Source organism: Varanus komodoensis, unplaced genomic scaffold, assembly GCF_004798865.1.
Source record: "Varanus komodoensis strain SLA01 unplaced genomic scaffold, ASM479886v1 scaffold15, whole genome shotgun sequence".
Classification (NCBI taxonomy): domain Eukaryota; kingdom Metazoa; phylum Chordata; class Lepidosauria; order Squamata; family Varanidae; genus Varanus; species Varanus komodoensis.
Window position 1 is genome coordinate 3,250,833 of NW_025335440.1, and position 18,298 is coordinate 3,269,130.

Sequence of the window (18,298 nt, forward strand, 5' to 3'; positions counted from 1 at the left end):
CTCCGGCTTCTGAGGATCCAATTCCCTGCCAGCTTGCAGCACCAAAACGATGTCTGTTTCTCTGTCTCGCCACCAAGCTTCTTCTTCAGACTAGGTGGCCCGGGAGGCCCCTTCTGACTCGCTCTGTTTTCTCTGTTTTCTATGTTTCTTCCTCTAGACGGGCCTCTTGGCCCATCTAGTGGAGATGCAGGAGCAGAGAATGACAGGTGTGGAGACCCTGTTGGACAACTTGCATCCTGCCTTCCCAGTCCTCTCTCTTCCCCTCCCTGAGCACCACAGCACCCCTTTCCACACCTCCCCAAGATCCTCCACGGCTGCCTTTGTGACCTCCAGATGCAGGCACATGGCTGCAAGGAAGAAAGGGAGAGCTGAGCTCCTGGAGTCCCCCTTCTGAGGTCCCAGCCGTGCTGTGGCCTCAGAAGGGTGACTCTGAGCAACCCAGTGGTCTTTGACATCCAGAAGCCAAAGGATTGCTCTTCCCAGCAGTTGGTCAGTTTATTCGTATACAGCCTCTCCACACAGTATGTTCAAAGCAGTGCACAACAAAAAATTATGAAAAGAGTCATGTGTTCTTATACATTTTAAAGAAAAGTCAGAACAGTGTCAGAACCAGTCCATGATAATGGTGAAGTATCAAATCAATTCATAAGCCCATTCTCAGTTAAAGAAAAACAAAGTAAAACACCCTTGAACCTTACTGGTTTGACTAAGAGGACACTGGGTTTTTTCAAAAGCTTGAGAGGGAAGCAGGGCCTGTGTCAGCCCCAGAAGTTGTCAGGAGGAGGATGCAACACTCTGGCCTAGCGACAAACATAGAACCACAGCACAGTAGTGTTGGGAGGGGCCAGAGGGCCGTCAGGTCCAATGCAAGACTCAGTGCAGGACCCCAAGCGAAACCACCCCTCTCAGAGGGCTGTCCAGCTGCAGCTTGAATGCCTCCAGGGTGGGAGAGCCCAGGACCTCCTGCGATGATGGCCTCCATTGTTGTAGTGCACAAACAGTTGGGAAGGCCTTCCTGACGTCCAGCCAGAATCTGGTTTCAAGTAACTTGAGCCCATTACGCCATGTTTGCACTCCGAGAAGTTCAAGAAGAGATTCTGGCTTCCTCTTTGTGACAACCTTTCAAGGACTTGTACAGTGATATCCTGTCTCCCCTCAGTCTTCTCTTCTCAAGATTAAATATGCCCATTTCTCTCCTTGTAGGGCTTTGCTTCCAGCCATCAGGTGACCCTTGTTGCCTTCCTCAGGACCCCCTCCAGCTTGTCTGCCAGCAAAGGGCAGCTTTCACCTCTGGCGGTGGTGACGGTGTCGCCTTCACACCTCCAGTCCTGTGTGTTAGCTGCCAATGGGAAGCTGGCATGGGGAGGCTGGGTGCTTCTCAGCTGCTTTCTCAGAACAGGAGGAGAGAGAAATGTGTCTTCATCTGCCATCGTTACCGGCAATCATACAGCTCTTTAGGTTTGATTGCTGCAAGAACTGGGCTGCCATTCATAAGTGGAGGCAAGTTGAGTCATCAAAATACTTCCTGTCCTCCTTTGATTGAGAACGTTTCCATGCATGTCCCTGGACGAGGCGGCCCAACTGCTGCGTATTCAGAACCACTCTTCTGTCGTGTTCATTTCCTTTGTGAAAATGTCTGGGATAGGATGAAGGTGCAAGAGGAAGAATTCCATTAACCTACCTTTCAAAGCTAAAAAGTAGAAGGGAATTTACGATCCCAGCAGAGAGATCCAGACCTACCAGTAGATCTCTGGGGAATTAATAGTAGACCAATGAGGATTTCTGACTCCTGATTTTTCAACAATATCAGCAATGAAATTATTACATATGCATAGAAAGAGACCTAAACCAGTTTTCCCAGCCATGCAGACTGGAAAATGTGGAGAGTTGCCATCCAATATATCAGGGGATGCCAAGCAGAGGAAGGCTGCCCTAGATTACACGGCAACAATGAAGGAAGTCCAGATTAAGAAGGAGCACAGTTTTGCAAGGCAGTCCTGTAATCTCCATGCAGCTCTGGTACTCCAAGCAAACGCTTGGGCTCAGAAGTCTTTAAGTCTATTACACAAAGCTCCAGTGGGTGGATCTGGGGGCTCAGGCCAAACAGCAAAGCCTGCCCTGCTTTACTTTTCTCTCTTCAGTTTGCAAGGCATTACTCTCTGTTAGGAGTCAGATTTGTATAAAACGCTGTATCTCTTATGAACAATCTGTGCTGCTAACTCTCCAGCCTCTATTCAGAAAAGACTACATTTCCTTTGGCTGGAACCCGGAGGCAAAAGCCCGCTGAGCGATTGGGGTTTGTTGTTGTCCTGCATTTGGCATGTCAAACCACTGGGCATGGGTTTTGCTAACTGCCCCCCCCCCCCCCCGGCCAGCTGTAACTGAGACATCTGGGAAGCAAGACAGACTGTAAGTCAGAATGGGACGTTCTCTTCTGAAGGGGTAACTCTAAAAAGTGAGCCTTCCTTGGGCAAAGGGTTTTTTGTTTTTTGGTTTTTTCTGCTCTGTCATCCTGGCTGTACCAAAATTGTTTGGAGACAGGAAGGCTCTGTCCAGATGCCCCCTCTGTGTGCCTCCACTGCCACCTAGTGCCCATTCTGTGTATGCTCCTTTAAGCTGAAGCATCACTCCCTATTTCTTGCAAGATGACTTGAAAGGGTCAGTGGTTCCAACCAGAAACACAGAAACAGAGTGAGTCAGAAGGGGGCCTCCTGCGCCATCTAGTCTGACCCCTGGCTCCACTCATGACATGCCTACCATGTGCATGAACAGCCTATCCTTGAACACCCTCACCGATGGGACCTCAACCACCTCCCATGGAGGTCCATTCCATACCCCAGGGATCCTAATCATCAGGAAGTACTTCCTGGCATCCACCCTGAATCTTGCTTTGCTCCACTGGAACGTGTCCTGCCCTCTACTCTAGGGGGAAAAGGTCATGATCCACCTCTGTGTGGCACCCCCTCATGTACCTATATGTCACCAATGGATCTCCTCTGAGTCTTCTCTCAAGGCTGAAAAGACCCAGCTCCCTCAGTCTCTCCTCATATGCCTTACCCTGCAAACCAGCCACCATCCTAGTGGCCCTTTGCTGCACTGTGTTAGAAACAGTAATAGTGTTCCAACTAGTAGATTATTTTATTTATTTATTTATTTATTTATTTATTTAGGAGGCTGCTGTGCCGCCCCATTCGCCGAAGCCTCGGAGCGGCTCACAATAATAAATAAACACAATATAAAAACAATATAATTTGAGTCAACCTGGCCTGAAAAATAAAATAAAATAAATAAATAATACGAACAATTAAAATAACGTTTGAATAAAAAGGTCTTCACTTGGCGCCGAAAAACCAGTAACGACGGTGCCAGGCGGACCTCTTTGGGGAGTGAATTCCATAGGTTGGGCGCCTCCTCCGGGTACTCACTCTCCTAATTTCCTTCAGGGAGGGTTCCCAGAGAAGGGCCTCTCCCGCTGATCTCAAGGGGCGGGCGGGCATATATGGACGTAAGCGCTCGTGCAGGTAACCAGGACCCAAGCCTGTTTTGACCTGATTGCTTGTTTTGAATATCATGATGGAAATTAGACCTCCTGTATGGTAGAAGTGAATTGCTTGGAACAATTTTATTCATTTTGCCTTCTTGGCCACAGGTCGGGCACGCAACAGACGGCCACTATCTAGGTAAGCCACCACTTCAGACTACCTTGACTTGCTAAAGGAGGGGGCATGATGGGGGGGGGCTGGTAAGGTATGGATTTTGTCTGGCAGGTAAGTGATTTAATTTCAGCCTAGATTGATAGTAAATGCACTGTAAAGATGGCCACTCATTCCAAGTGCTGAGTGCAATTACTCCTGGTGCCTTATCAGGCAGGTGTTACTTGCCACAACTCATCACACCCCCTCACAGGTAGTCAAAAAGAACTCCCTCAATCCAGAATGGTCCCCATCTGGGCTTGGCTTATGAAACAACATCAAGACCACATTTACCATCACACAAGGGAAGACCATGTCTTACATTTGTTACATGTATTTCAGTTTAGTCAGATCCTCTAGGCTTGCTTCAGAACCAGTCTGGCAATTATTACGAACTTTCTCAGAAATACTGTGGGAAAAGCGTCTCTGTGATCAAAGAGTGCTTTAGCTCGGTCTGTGGTGTTGCCACCTAAGAGCTCATTCTGCCATGACGCACTGCCCCCCCGGGAACCATAGTATGCAGTCTTCTGTTCATTCAGACAGTCCTTTAATCCAGTACCGACAGGCCCGGTACTGAGTGTGCTGACGAGCACCAGCTGCCCTGGCTTTTGACAAGGTCTTTCCCAGAAGAGAGAGAGAGAGAGAGGGAGGGAGGGAGAGAGAAAGAGAGAGAGATTGGATTCTGGTATTACCAGCCACTGCTACCACCCGAGATGACTCTCTTCCATTACCCAGTGCCAGTGTTGAACCTGGAACCTCGGGTCCAGAGCCAAGTGACTCGTTTCTCCCAGTCATTCTCTGCAACCACGCATCATCTCACAGAATCTCCAAACAACTGAGTTGGAAGGGGCCTATAAGGCCATGGGACCCAATCCTTTGCTCCGTGCAGGACTCATCATGATACAGAATCCCTCTCAGAGGACTGTCCAGCTGCATCCCGAATGCCTCCAGTGTGGGAGAGCCCGCCACCTCCCTAGCCTTTGATTCCATTGCCATCCTACTCTAACAGTCAGGAAGTCTGAAACCAAGACAGCTCCTCTCTGCACGCTGATCCTCTACCTGAGCTGCCCTCCTCTGCTGATGACACATCAGGGCATTGAGATGTTCTGGGAACCCACCTGTTCTGCCTCTGAGAAACTTCCCTGTTCCAAGTCACCTCTCACCAACGGCACATCTTGGTTTTTCCAGAGGCTGCCTGAGCACCTGGGGAGTCTGGCCTTGAGATGAGCATCTCCATTTCTCTCGTCTCAGTCTTGGGGTGGCCTGCCTTCCCAGGCCCTCTGCTGTGCCTCTCCCCCTTCTTCTTCTGAGTCTTCTGGGGACCAGCCAGCATCCCTTGAGGCCAAAGCAGCCCCCTTGCTCACTCCTGGCACTTAGCCTAATTGTGCGAGTGCTCAGCAGGGATGGTCGGATGGAATTGTCTGGCCACAAGCCTTTTCTGAAACACTTAGGATTGGATACAGGCATTATCATATTCTGAGCAGACCCACTGAAATCAATGTTGCATAAATTATCCCTGATTAGAGCTGAATAAATATGTCTTGATATCTCATTATTCCATTCTTGAATGGCTTCACCCTGAACAGTATTTTTAAAGTATGCATGAAAATTTATTAGCATTTTCATACAGTTTTCTTGTAATACATACATTTTTAAATGGATTTTGCCCAAATGTGGGAATCCCATTGCAATATTTGGAAAGGTACAAAACCTGAACAATGGCTGGATTTTGATTCACATAGTGGTTTGAAAGTACAAAATTTGCACTCAAATGCTGAATGGAACAAATGCATCCTTTCCCATCTTTAGTCATAATTAAGTTTAGCCCCATTGATTTGAAGGAGTTATACATACTCCAAGTATGTATAAGGCTGGACTCAAACCTTGAGAAATAAGTCCAGTATCCTCTCCCCACAGGTGTCCCCCACATACAAAAGCCGTTTTCCATGCAAGCCTTCCTGATTCTGCCATTTCTGATGGATGGTCCCCCATCACCTCCTCTTCCCTCTGTGATAAGTTCCTGCGAACTTTCGGCTGGCATTGGCAGCTGTGATATAGCATCTGACTTACCCTGGCTGCCCCATATCCTCCTGCCAGCTATACAAATTTATCTCCTCTCTAGAGAAACCTCCCTGAGTCCATTTGATTCCATGATTAATTAAGCTCTCAAAAGAAATGAGGTTATTCACTGCAGCCACAATTATAAATATTAGCAGATTAATAGGATTTCTGGGTATATTAGTTGGCAGTGCCCAAGCATCAGGGGAAAGACATTTGGTGCAGTTGTAGTCAGGTTAGCAATCATCAACACGCTTTATCAGGAACCGTTCCTTGGTTTGAATGCAAGAATGGACCAGAGTATGTGATCTGGACAGGGAGGAGAGGAGATGCTCTGCTTGAGATCTGCTTGACATACAAAAATATGTCAATTTTTTGACATATCGGACATACAGTCCATGTCCAAAATAGCAAGAGACTGTTGCCGCAGTCTGACTCATGTTAAGCCTGACAGAAGTCCCACTCCTCCCAAGCATGGCTGGCAGTGGCTGGAATTTTCCTGTCTTAACATGCATAGGATTGTGCCCTGCATTTTAAACTATCACTCTGGTTGAATAAAAATTGCCAATTCAGGAAAACGATTGCGTGTAGCACAGAGCTATCACCTGCTAATGATAAGCAACAGCAAAAGTCAATTAGTGATGGATGAATGTGTCAGCTGCATTTTCTGTCAGTTCATTTCTCCAGTCTTCAGTTTTTATCCAACTTTGAGAATTTGTCTGATCTTCAGTTTGGTTTCTTCAGCCCTTTTTAAAATTTGTATGCAAATTTATAAACATTTTCCATACATTTCTCCTAATGCATGCATTTTGTGTACATTTTGCCTAATGTACAAATTGTTGCGAGGAGTTTGCCCTAATATATGCATGCTGTATGCATTTTTAATTGGGGAACTCCATTGCAAACTTCAGAAAAGTGCAAATTTCCAAAGATAACAGGATTTCTGTTAACATAGTTGTTCAAACATTTGAAATTATGCAGGCTCACATTAAAATGTAAATAGAACTCATTTCGCCCCATCAATGGTGCTCAAGGACACATAAATGCAGTGGTAGCCCTCTAAAGATTGTTTCCTTGCACTCATAATTAAGATTTTATGAAACAAGCTTACTGATCTTTATAGCAGCTGGACGAATGAAGTGGTCTAATACTTATTTCCTTGGTATTTTAGGACAGACGGCACAGTCTATTTCTAGTTCATTGTAACTCATCAGTCCATTCCAAGCCTCTTCTGTATTGATCTGTATTTAAAAGGAAAGAAATCTGTATAAAAATACAGCTTTAATTGTATATTATAAATGCATTTTCTCCCAACATATGCAGTTTACACTGTATTTTGGTGAAGGGGTCTTGTGTGTGTGTGTGTGTGTGTGTGTGTGTGTGTCTGTTTCATAAGAAGCAAGAAATGCAAAAGACAGCAATTTAAATTTGGATCTACCCTGAGAGATGTGGATCGGGTCAGTTTGTATCTGAATTCACCAGGGTGGGATTTCCTGGTCTGTACTCCTTGGGCCTGCTCCAACTTCTGCGAGGCATCTTCCATGGGCCCTCTCCTTCAGGGAGCTGAGCTTCTCGCCCCCACAACCGCCAGCTGCTCTTGCTCGTCCTCCTCTGTCTCATCATGGCTACCCCTTGCTTATCTGCCAGGCAGAGAGTCAGTGAGAAGTAGGTTGTATCATCTTTTGCTTCTCCTCACCTCCACCACTGCCTGGACCAGAGCAAGAGGCAGGCAAACAAGCAGGCTGCACAGGTGATAAGCAGGAGGAACTCCTTCTGGGTCTCCTGACCATGGGCTCTTGGCTGGTGCCCAACCATGCCTACCTTTGAGGCCACTCCTGTGCCCTACAGATGATTAAGGACTGTGAGCTGCTCCAGGACATGAGCCTGATGTTCTTAGCTGTGCCCGTGTTCTAGAGCAGCAAGAAATGGTACATTCTCTGACCCTCAGCAAGAGCCAGGGCTATTGTGATTAATTCAACCAACATTGTTCCTAGAAGCACATTACCCATTGGCTAGTCAGTGTCTAGAGTGATGGGGATCCAGGTAGTGCGCCATCTCACCTGGAGCGCATGCATTCCTCCTTCGTCCCTCAAGCATCACAATACCTTCACATGTTGTGACATGTGCAGGGCAACCCTGGAGTTCGGGGGGATTTACTCCTGGTGTGAAGAGGTTTCTTACCTACAGGCGCCTTGAGAAGCCCACCTGCACTAGCTGTCCTGTTGAACTGGGAAGAAGAATGCATATTATTCTGCTATTAAAGCTTTTGTTGATTCACAAAGGAGGACTGTGCACACTTTGCTTTCTCCCACCTTCAATGTCTTTCCTTCTTTTAATCATAAGTTCCTTCTCTCTTTAATATGAACATTGAAATATTTGAACTCAGAGCTAATTCTCACCCCCCTGCCCTGACCTATTTCAATAGGTAGTACTGTTCCCATGTAAGACTTGCCTGCTGTACCTGTTAAAGGTAAGTAGGAGCCTGTCTAGGAGAAAAGAGGTGGGCAGCCCTAATTCTACACTGATATGCCTAATTTCAAACTCAGATTTTTAAGTTCAAAACATTCAGCAGCTTGGGCCTAGATGGACAAATCTGTCTGTTTCAGTTTCTCTTACATGAGATTTGTTAAAAAAAATTCAGCTCATTTTTATTCCACAGTGAACTGAAATGCAATTCCCAATCATCGTTATGAACTGCCTATCTGACTAAAGCTTGCAGCCCTGGTTAAGAAAAGTTGAGTTGAATGACATCCGCATTTGATTTCAGAGTGATGAAGGAGATGACATTCTTCTGTCTGTCATAGTCCCCCAATATCCTCCTTCCTTATCCTTATGGCTTAGGTTTTACTCAGCCTGTGAAGTAACAAGTCCCTCCTTAATTAGCACTCTTCATTCACCCTGCTGTTGCCAACAGAGGGCTAGCTTAATTGCTGTCACCTTCGTTAGCACCCTGCCCCCTGCCTTTCATTTTGGTTTAGACTTTGTCATGTTCTCTTCCCAGTAATCACTGCTTGCGAAGAGACAGGGACAAGAAGCCCAGGACTGCAGGGCACAGAGGACTTTCAGAGGTGCCGGGGAAGCTCCCAGAAGCCATGCCCTGCCTCAGAACCAGCAAAACTGCCGCTTCCAGCGCTGGGGTAGGAGTACGTGCAAACTTAATTCCTAAGCTGTGTATGGGGTGCGGCACAATTGAACTAATTGTGCCCAAAGCACCAAGCGCAGAAGAGGATGCCCCCATATCTCTGCCTGAGTCACTGTGCCATTGCTGCAGGGTATTGCAAGAAATTCAAATGGCAGTCCTGGCCACCTGGCAGCCCCTGGAACACTGTTCTCAAGGCTACCCCTGACTGCTGCTACCAAACATGACCACCAGGTAAGCCCACTGGGGTCTGCCCCTCCAAGTACCCACGGGCTTCCTCTGGTGCTTGGCCCAGTCCCCAAAGAGAGCCAAGCCAAGAGGGGGTCCGCAAACATGCACAGACCCTGAGAGTGCCGTCACTGACCTCCTCCAGCCTCAGCTGCAAGCACCCAGGGGCTGCACTTGGCATGCCAGAGAGGTGCTGCTAGCAGTCCCAGGGGGCTTCCTTCCTGGGGAGCCCCTCACGACTGCCTTCTTTGACATCAGCTGCAGCCGCCCAAATGCATGAGAGGGGCACTGCATGTGCAGCACATGGGGCCTGATTCGTGGTGAACCCTCCTCGAACACTGGGCATGATCTCACCAGGAATGTGCACTGGTCTGCAGAGCTGAGCCCAGGGCATCTGATGGCTTCTCAGGGCCCCTCGGACCAGGAACAGGTGGTAGAACAGGGAGGGGTGGAGGAGACAGGAAGAAAACTCTGAACAGGGGATGGGAAATCTTGCTTAGAGCAGCAGCTGGACACCTAAGGAGGAAAGAGGAGCCCTGCCGGACCAGGCGGCCTTCCATCCAGACCAACATCCTGCTTCCCACAGTGGCCAGCCAGAAACTCTGCATGTTTATGAACAGGGAATGCAGAGCACAGCCCTCTCCCATGGCAGCAGGCATGCAGGGCTGGAGACTCACCCAGTGGCCCCAGAGGCCAATTTGCCACAGCTAGTGGGAGTCAGGAGACCCAGAGAGCTGCACCTGAAGTCCATGGTCCAAACCTGGCTGCTCCAGTCTGGCCTATGTGCTTCTTGAACTTTTGCACAGTTCTTCCCCCATTCTGAAAAGCTGCAGTGCCTCTTCTAAGCCTTAATTGGTAGTACTAAGAGCTTTAGGCTAAACAGGCTGGAGGTTTTGTATTTCGGGACCACCACCCCCTTTTGCTCCACCCACCAAAGGCAAGCAGCCCTGAGAGCTCCTCCAAATTGGAATGCAGCCCACGAGCGAAAGGAAGGTCAGCACGTGTCCCGTTGACCTATCATCCTCCATACTTTCATCCAGCCCCTTCTTGAAGGCATCTGGGCCAATGTTCATCATCACAATCTGGAGCAAAGGGTTCAGTAAATGCGAGACCTAGCGGCTTTTTTGGCATGTACTGGATCTACCAGAAATCTGTCTCTGGGTAAGCCAAAGTCCAGGGATTCGGGGAGGGCTGAGTGCCCTTTTGCCTGTGCAGATCTGCTTGTGTCTTCTAGTTCCAGGCTTTTCTTGTCATTCAGTCTCACAAAGGTTTGCATTCATGAGAGCACAAGCGAGCTGGGGATCAGGCATGAGCAATCGATCCATCCTTCTGGAAATGTCTGAAGCTGTGGATTTTGTGATTTTCAATTAGAAAAAAAGAGAAAATGTTTGAGACAAGTGTTAGCCAATGCTAAAGCTCATCTTCCCTGACTCAAGAGGCCAGAGGTCAGATTCTTGTTCTGAAACATGGCAAGAAAAGCTCTTGAACAACCATAAATCATTCCCTTGTGCCCTTGGAGAAGTCATTAACACCTCATCTTCAGCTCACCTGTCCTTTCATCATTAAAATGGAAATATTAGTGGTCTGTCGGATGAGAGGGTTATTGTTGAGTTCCTCCCTTCGCACAAGCCTTTCTTGCAAAACATTCTTCATCGACCAAAGTGTTTCCCAGAAGCACAAACTCCCCGAATGAATCTCTGAGCATGCACAGAGTGCTTTGCTGAATCCAGTCTAGTACTTACTTCTAGGCACTCTCCTTAGGAGTACATTTGGGCCCCATCTTTCAGGGGGGTCTTTTGAAAATGAGCGCGTCTCCTCTCTGCATGCCAGTCCTCTAATTGGGTCACTTTCCTTGGTTGATGCCACTTCATGGGGCTGAGAGCCATACCCATCTCATATCTCTCTGAGAAACTCCTGCTCAAAGCCCCTCCTGCGAACCATGCCTCCCCTTGGCTGTGCGCAGAGGCTGCCTGGGCACCTGGGAGCCTGGCCTTGGGAGAAGTGTTTCTGCTTCTCTCATCTCAGTGTCTAGAGCTGGCCCACATCTCTGCTTTTCCTCCTCCTCCTCCTCCTCCCCCTGTCCCAAAGTCCAGCCAGCAGGCCTTCCGAATGAATGCCAAGAGCAGCTATCTTTCTCACTCCCAACAGTCTGAAGGCAAAAGCAGGGGGGGGGGGGGAATTTGACAGTCACAATAGAGCCATTTTGTTTGTTTGATTTTAGGAATTAGCATCTCATCTGAAACGAAGGGAGAGAAATTGATCAAAGTATTAGAGTAAATTGCAGAATTGGCAGAACTACAAGACAGCATAAACAAGCAGATTCTGGTAGAGTATATGAAAAGTTAATGAATTGCAAACAATGCAGGATGAAATGGCAGAGGAATGACTGAATTGTATAAAACAAAATTAATCTGAAATCTGAGAATAGATCAAATAAATGGTCAACAAACCAAATAACAAAGACAAATCCAAAATCCACAGTTGAGCAATGCCTTTTTTAGGACCAACCAACATGTCACAAAAGATGATGTGAGCTTCCGGTTCTCCAGAATTCCCATCAATCTACATCAGGGGTAAGAGCCAAGCATCCTCCGTTGCAGCTTCTATAAAGACCCCCAGCCAGTCAGGCTGCCCAATGCTTGGAAATTATGGGAGCTGGAATCCAACCTACCACATAGGTACCACATTGCCCAGCACTGGGGAACCTAATTAAAAAGTGGAGGAACGGGAGGGAATAAAATTTAGCTCAGATGCAATGGTCATGAGGTCTACGGTTTAGACCCAGTCTCAAAAGGGTGGTTGCAGATGGAACAAGTTACTGGCTGGTGGTGTTGCACATCTGAGATTATACCTGATATCATGGGGGCAAGAAAGAATGCCTCACTCCCTAAAGACCCACTGACACGCCGACCTGCCCTCTTGCCACTGCCTCCTCCCTCCTGCTCTCTGAGCAGCGTGATGGGGTATTTTGCGGGTGGGCGAGCAGAATCCCTGCTCTTGTGCTTCCCAGAGCGAGAAGCCTGCTGTACTGCATATCTGCCTCCCACTGTTCAGGGAGGCGGCTGTTTCGTGTCTGTTACCTTTCCTCGCCCAGGCAGCCACTTTTCCCTCAAAGTAGAAGTAAGTGGCAGAATTACAGAGCCATCTTACACGTATCCTGTGCACTCTACAGTCTTGTGTAGCTCAGGACTGAAATCTTTGGTGGACCTACCCATGCGCTTTGATCCTCTGCGGCTCTGCTCCAGGTGCCTCCTCTGAAGGAAATTTGGAGGGCAGCAACAAAGGTGAGGGCCTTTTCGGTGGTGGCTACGGTTGGGATGAACCCTTTTGGCTCCACCAGCTGCCATTCCAGGTGGCCCACTTTCTTCCCCCAGAGGCTGCAGAGGGCACAGAAGGATGGCGCTGCTTGTCCAGCACACGGGGCTCGATTCCTGGCAAGTGCCTCCTGAACCCTTGCATGCTTACTCAGACTCTGGGACAATGCAAGGTGGGCGGGAGTCCAGGAAGCCAAAATCAGGGATTCTGGCAGATTTTCAGTGCAAAACAGACTCCTCACACATTTGTAGTGGTGTCTCCTGATGTCCTGCTCTTAAGCCAGCAAGCATCCTGATGAATGCTGAGAGATTTCCAGGAAAAACAACGTGAGAACCAGTTCAGTCCAGAGGTCAAGCCAGGGTTCATCTTACTAGACATCTAGGCCAGTCAGGGATGGCTGGCGGAATGGTTCAGGTGGGTAGCCAAAGATCCAGCAGAACAAGGCAAGGAACAAAGCCGAAACTCCGTTGTTTGCAGCAGCAAGCTTGCGCCAGCTGTGCTGCTACATAGCTGGTTGGATACCAGCACCACCAGTCAGTCAGGTCACGTGGGCTGGCTGTGCCTTCTGTCTGAATTGCCATTGCACATGTTTGATCCTATACAGTTCCAAGGGGTGAATCGTTTCTGGTTCTGATTGCTGCATTTGGGGAAGTTCCGGACTGGCCCAAGAGAGGCCAGGTTGCTCTCCCAGGGCTAGGCTGTCAGTCAAGGCCTCCAGCTCCCCATCTGGCTCTCTCTAGGCCCTTACAGAGCTAGCTCTCCTCTTTTTTTTATCTGATGAATCCTTCTTGACACCCCAATTATGGGATGCTCTCCCAGGCAAGAATACCTGACACCAACACGACAATTCGTTCAGCACCAGGTTAAGGCCTTCCTCTATTCTCAGGCATTCAAAAGCATATGATAAGGCTCCAACCAGTCCTGGAACTGGCATTTTTTATTTTTTAAAAAATTGCCTACTCCAAGGTAAGCAAGCATTAGATGGCAGCCTTAAGTAAGCTTTGTTAAATACTTTTTAATGTCATGTGTACTTAGGCCCTGAGAGACATTTAGAGCTGGAGCAAAATGTTCAAAAGTGAATTAAAAAACCAGCAGGAAGCATGACATGAAACATTTCCCCTTCCCCCAAATTTGAGTTTAATCCAGAAATTTGCATTCTGTAAAATCTTTTGGCGTTTTATGGTCAGGTTTAATAAAATGAAGCCCAGACAGTGAGAGTCAGCACTGTGTGTGTGTGTGTGTGTGTGTATGACAGAGAGAGAGAGCGGGGGGAGGGGGGGAGAGAGAGAGAGACAGAAGCTATGCCAGTTCACCAACCTTGAATGACAGCTGGGAATTCCACGAACTTCAAATGCATGTGTGTGCTAAGAAGGCACCTTGCTTTGGCACTAAAATCCTGTGTGTGAGCAAAAGAGAAAGTGAGTGCCAGCTCCAGGTTGCTGCCCTGTTGTCCATGCACATCCCAAAATACACACACATAGACAGTCAGCCCGCTGAGCATACCACAGCCCTGGCTGACAGACGCATCTGCTGGGGGTGGAAGGTATATTCCACCTGGAGTGCTCTGATACAAAGTGCCCATCACCACTGACAGCTTTGCTCCCCGCAGCTGGCAAAGCTGTCAAGCCAGGCCAAGGCAGAGGCCGTGCAGGCGGGCAAGGCAAAGCAGGCGGGCACAGTAGCACCATCTCAGGCCACGGGCTTGGAGAAGAGAGCCCCCTCTTTTCTTTCCATTGCTGTAAGCTAGAGGGGCACGAAAGGCCCCTCCAATGTATCGCCCCAGCCCTACCAAAAGTGGCTTGCCCCCCTCGGGTCAATGAGCCTGAAGTGGGACCCACAAAATCCACTGCACATGCTGGACTTCTCAGGCCCCCTTTGAAACATGACCTTTGATCAAAATATGAACAATAGAGCTCCTGAAAACCCCAGTGACTTGACTTTTTTCTCTCCTCTCCTCTCCTCTCCTCTCCTCTCCTCTCCTCTCCTCTCCTCTCCTCTCCCTCCCTCCCTCCCTCCCTCCCTCCCTCCCTCCCTTCCTTCCTTCCTTCCTTCCTTCCTTCCTTCCTTCCTTCCTTTGGGTGGCACCCACCCCCACCCCTCACTGCCAACATCATCGCCAAGAGGAGAGCAAAGGTAGCATTTTTGCTTCCAAGTAGCCTGAAGTGCCTGATCCTGCTTAATCTCGGAAGCTAAGCAGGATCAGGCCCAGTTAGAATCAGGATGGGAGACTTCAGTCCTACACTGAGCCGAGGGTCAGACCCGATGGCCTTCTAAGCCCCTTCCAACTATATGATTCTGTTTTTTCTTTAAACTTGCCACATCGTAGGCACCTGCCTTGCTTCAAAGAAGGGCTGCTTTTTCTCACCGCTTCCACACCACCCAAGTTTGTTGGTTCAGAGGCAAGTGGAAAGATGGAGTCTAAGAGGCAATATCCTGTCCAACACCTGGAAATTGCCCACCCCTTAAGTACCAAGCATGGCAGAGCAGCTGCTTCTGGAGATGTTCCAGATCTCTCTTCTGAATCTGCAGGCTCCATCAAAGTTGCTCTTTGTGCTTCCATTGAGAGCAGGCAGTTTTCTCCCTAGAGTTGCTCATGAGGAATTTGTGGGCCTGTTCTAGTGATTGCCCCATGAATCGTTAGGGAAGCTGGGACTGCCTTGCATGTGTATAGCCCGAAATGTCTTCTTGTTGCCATTCAATAGAATTGACCAGTCCAAAAGTACAAGGGCCCACTCCCTTCCCAGCTGGCCAGTGCCAAGAACTGCGGGGTTTTCTTCTGCCCAAACATGCACTGGATCGCATCCTTGGCCTGCCAGTGCTTAGTTCCTGCCTGGCCACCACTGATTCCCCTGATGCCCCATTTTGCCACATTTCTGGTGGCGGCTGCTTTGAATCTTATTTTTGGTGCAGAACTTCTCCTCCTCATCTGCTACAGACCCATTTCTGGGACAAAAAATCCAACATGAAATGGATCTCTCTCTTTCCTCTCTCTCCTCTCTTTCTTAAATTGCATAGCTTCCAAGAAAAAAAAAACTTACTAGAAGATTACAACTTGAAAAGCCAATTACAAATCTTAAAAGCAGCAGATAATAAACTACAGATTATTTTAGTGTTTATAACAAACCAACCCAGCAACCACATTCTTTCATATACTTTCCAAAGGGCTGTAAGAATAGACCTTTTTTTCCTTTTCAGAGAAACATAGAAACAGAGCGAGTCAGAAGGGGTCTCCTGGGCCATCTAGTCTGACCCCCCGGCTCCAGCCGGCTCCACTCATGACATGCCTACCATGTGCATGTCCAGCCTATCCTTAAACACCTTCACCAATCGGGCCTCAACCACCTCCCCTCGAGGTCCATTCCATACCCCAGGGGTCCTCACCGTCAGGAAGGACTTCCTGGCATCCACCCTAAATCAGAAGGCCAATAAATGAAAACACTGCCATACTATTTCTGGCAAGGAAAGGACCAAAAAAAAACCTGTCTTACCCTCACTGTTCTCAGTCACACCTAATAGACTATCAGTTTGAAGTCCCTATCTCAGAGCATCCAAGTGATCTGCTTTTCCTAATATTTCTCCTGCTGGAATCCTTCCTCTCCCTTACACTCTTTTCACCTCTGGAAAATAATAATAATTATTAATAATAATAATGGCAGTAATGTGTAATTTCTAAACAGTGCAGTAATTGAAGCTCTCAAGGAAGTTCACTGCAAGTACCCAGAGAACAACTACCCAAAAAAGTCCTTGGAAACAGCACGGCTTCCTTGGTGATGGGCCCTTTTTCCAGAATTGGCACCAGCAGACTCAGCCTTGGGGAGATTCCAGGGCTCCCAAATCATGGCAGGGCTGCCCTATATGCTGAGAATCACCCAAGCACTATGCCAGCCACCATTCCAATGCCCCACCATGCCCCAGACTACCTTTTATTCAGTGCATCCTCTTCTTAAAGGGCTGGTCTGTCCAATTCTGGCTGGCCCCTAAGACCAGCTGCCCACCTGGACAGCAGAATGAACCGGGAGGCCCACGTGGTCATGGCTTTCCACACTCAGGTGACACGTCCTCCTTTTCCATTTCGATCATAGTGTTTGTTTCTAGAGTTGAGCCTAATACATCGGCAAGCCTGCATTTCATGCAAACCTGTGTACTCTTTCGTCTTCTTTCTGGTGATGAAGTTCCACTTTTTTGACAGGAGGAACCACCAATAAAAGCCTGCAGCCCCAGTGCCCCCCTTCTGCCTGGAGCTGGCCCTGTCTTCTCCCCTAGGGCATCTTACCCACTGTAGGTCACACACACCCTGCTCTGAAGGACATTAAGAGCTCTCTTGTCCTCTAAGGCCATAAGGAGCACCAGGCCAGCAGCAGCCTGCCCCACAGTGCCCAGCCAGCCCACGGCACCCCATAAGAGGGCGAGCATTCTTCTGCCCAGCAGGTGTCTATGGGCACATTTGAGACTGGAGATGCATAGCATAAAGCCCTCCAGGGTGCTCATCTCCCTTTCCTTCTAAGCTGCCCAAAATGGGAGCCATCATCACATCTCTCAAGAGCTCATGTGGAAAGAAGCCCTCCCTTTTCTGTGCTGCATCCCCCACTCATTGGCTTTATGGGATGAGCCCGGATTCCAGAGAGGGAGTAAAATGTCCACCCTGCATAATTCTGTTCCTCTCAAACGTATTTCCCCTTGCCCATCTGTTCTCTGTGCCAAGTAATCTCAGATGTTGCAACCTTTCCTCCGAGGGGTGTTGCTCTAACGTCTTAATTATTTCTGTTGCTTTTTCCTGCACCTTTTCCAACTCTGCAATATCCTTTTCAGGCGCAATGACCAGAACTGTACAAGGCATTTTAAGAGTGGTTGCACTATAGATCTGCATGAAGGCAGGATGGCATTCAGCACCTGAACGTATAAGCAACTCAGGGGATACATTTCGGAGCATATCATCTGGTTTTCAGAGCCCATCACAACTGAGAAAGGGGCTTCCCAAGGGGAAGTATTCCTTAGTGGTTTGGAAAGCAGACTAGGTAAGCATCTGCCCGTAGAGGGTTCAGATATACCTTATCCCCTCTCAAGAGGGTGTGGGATGAAATGGCCCACTGGATTCTTTTTGGGCTGATGGTTCTATACACTTTGGGTAAGATTCAGGCCCATTAATATCCATGGGAGTGATTTTCTCCCAATTCCATGGCAAGGACTGCACAATTTGTGAACAAATCATGCAGCTCAGTCCATTACATTGTTCCCAAATGATCTGATATTGTTTGACTCATTAGTGAATATTCCACTTTTGATGCCTCCTTTATTCCAGAACTTGCCATTGGTTAGCTGCCATCACATGGGTTCTTTGACCCAATGAGCTAATGAAGTCAAAAATTCTCATTTGATTAGTTTGATTGCTTAATGAGCTAATTAAAGACTGTTTCAACTTCATTACTCAAATGCTAATTTTGTTACCAAAAAACCCCAAATTAATTGAACTTAATGAAGTCAAAGTTCACAAAGCTTTCACAAGCTCTTAAATCAGAATTGAAGATCTATTAATGAGAGCTTTTAATTTGATTTATGAAAAAATATTTAAAAATTGAAAACATTGTGCGATGATAGTATGTTGAGATGGTGGAATTGTCCCACCTGGACCACAGGTGAGTTTTCCACTTTTGAATATTAATTTGTTCATTTGCGTATATGCAAAGCTAGCACATCAGGGAATAAATATCCTAGTCCAGACTTGTGCTAGTTTTCTTTTTATTAAACCCCCTCCCACTCCCTTGTTTTTACGCAGTTGCAAAAGTCGGAGATGCTGGGATTACCGGAAGCAGCCATCTCCATACCAAATGTTTACAATTTCTTAGGATGTTTAACCACGTCCAAGGAG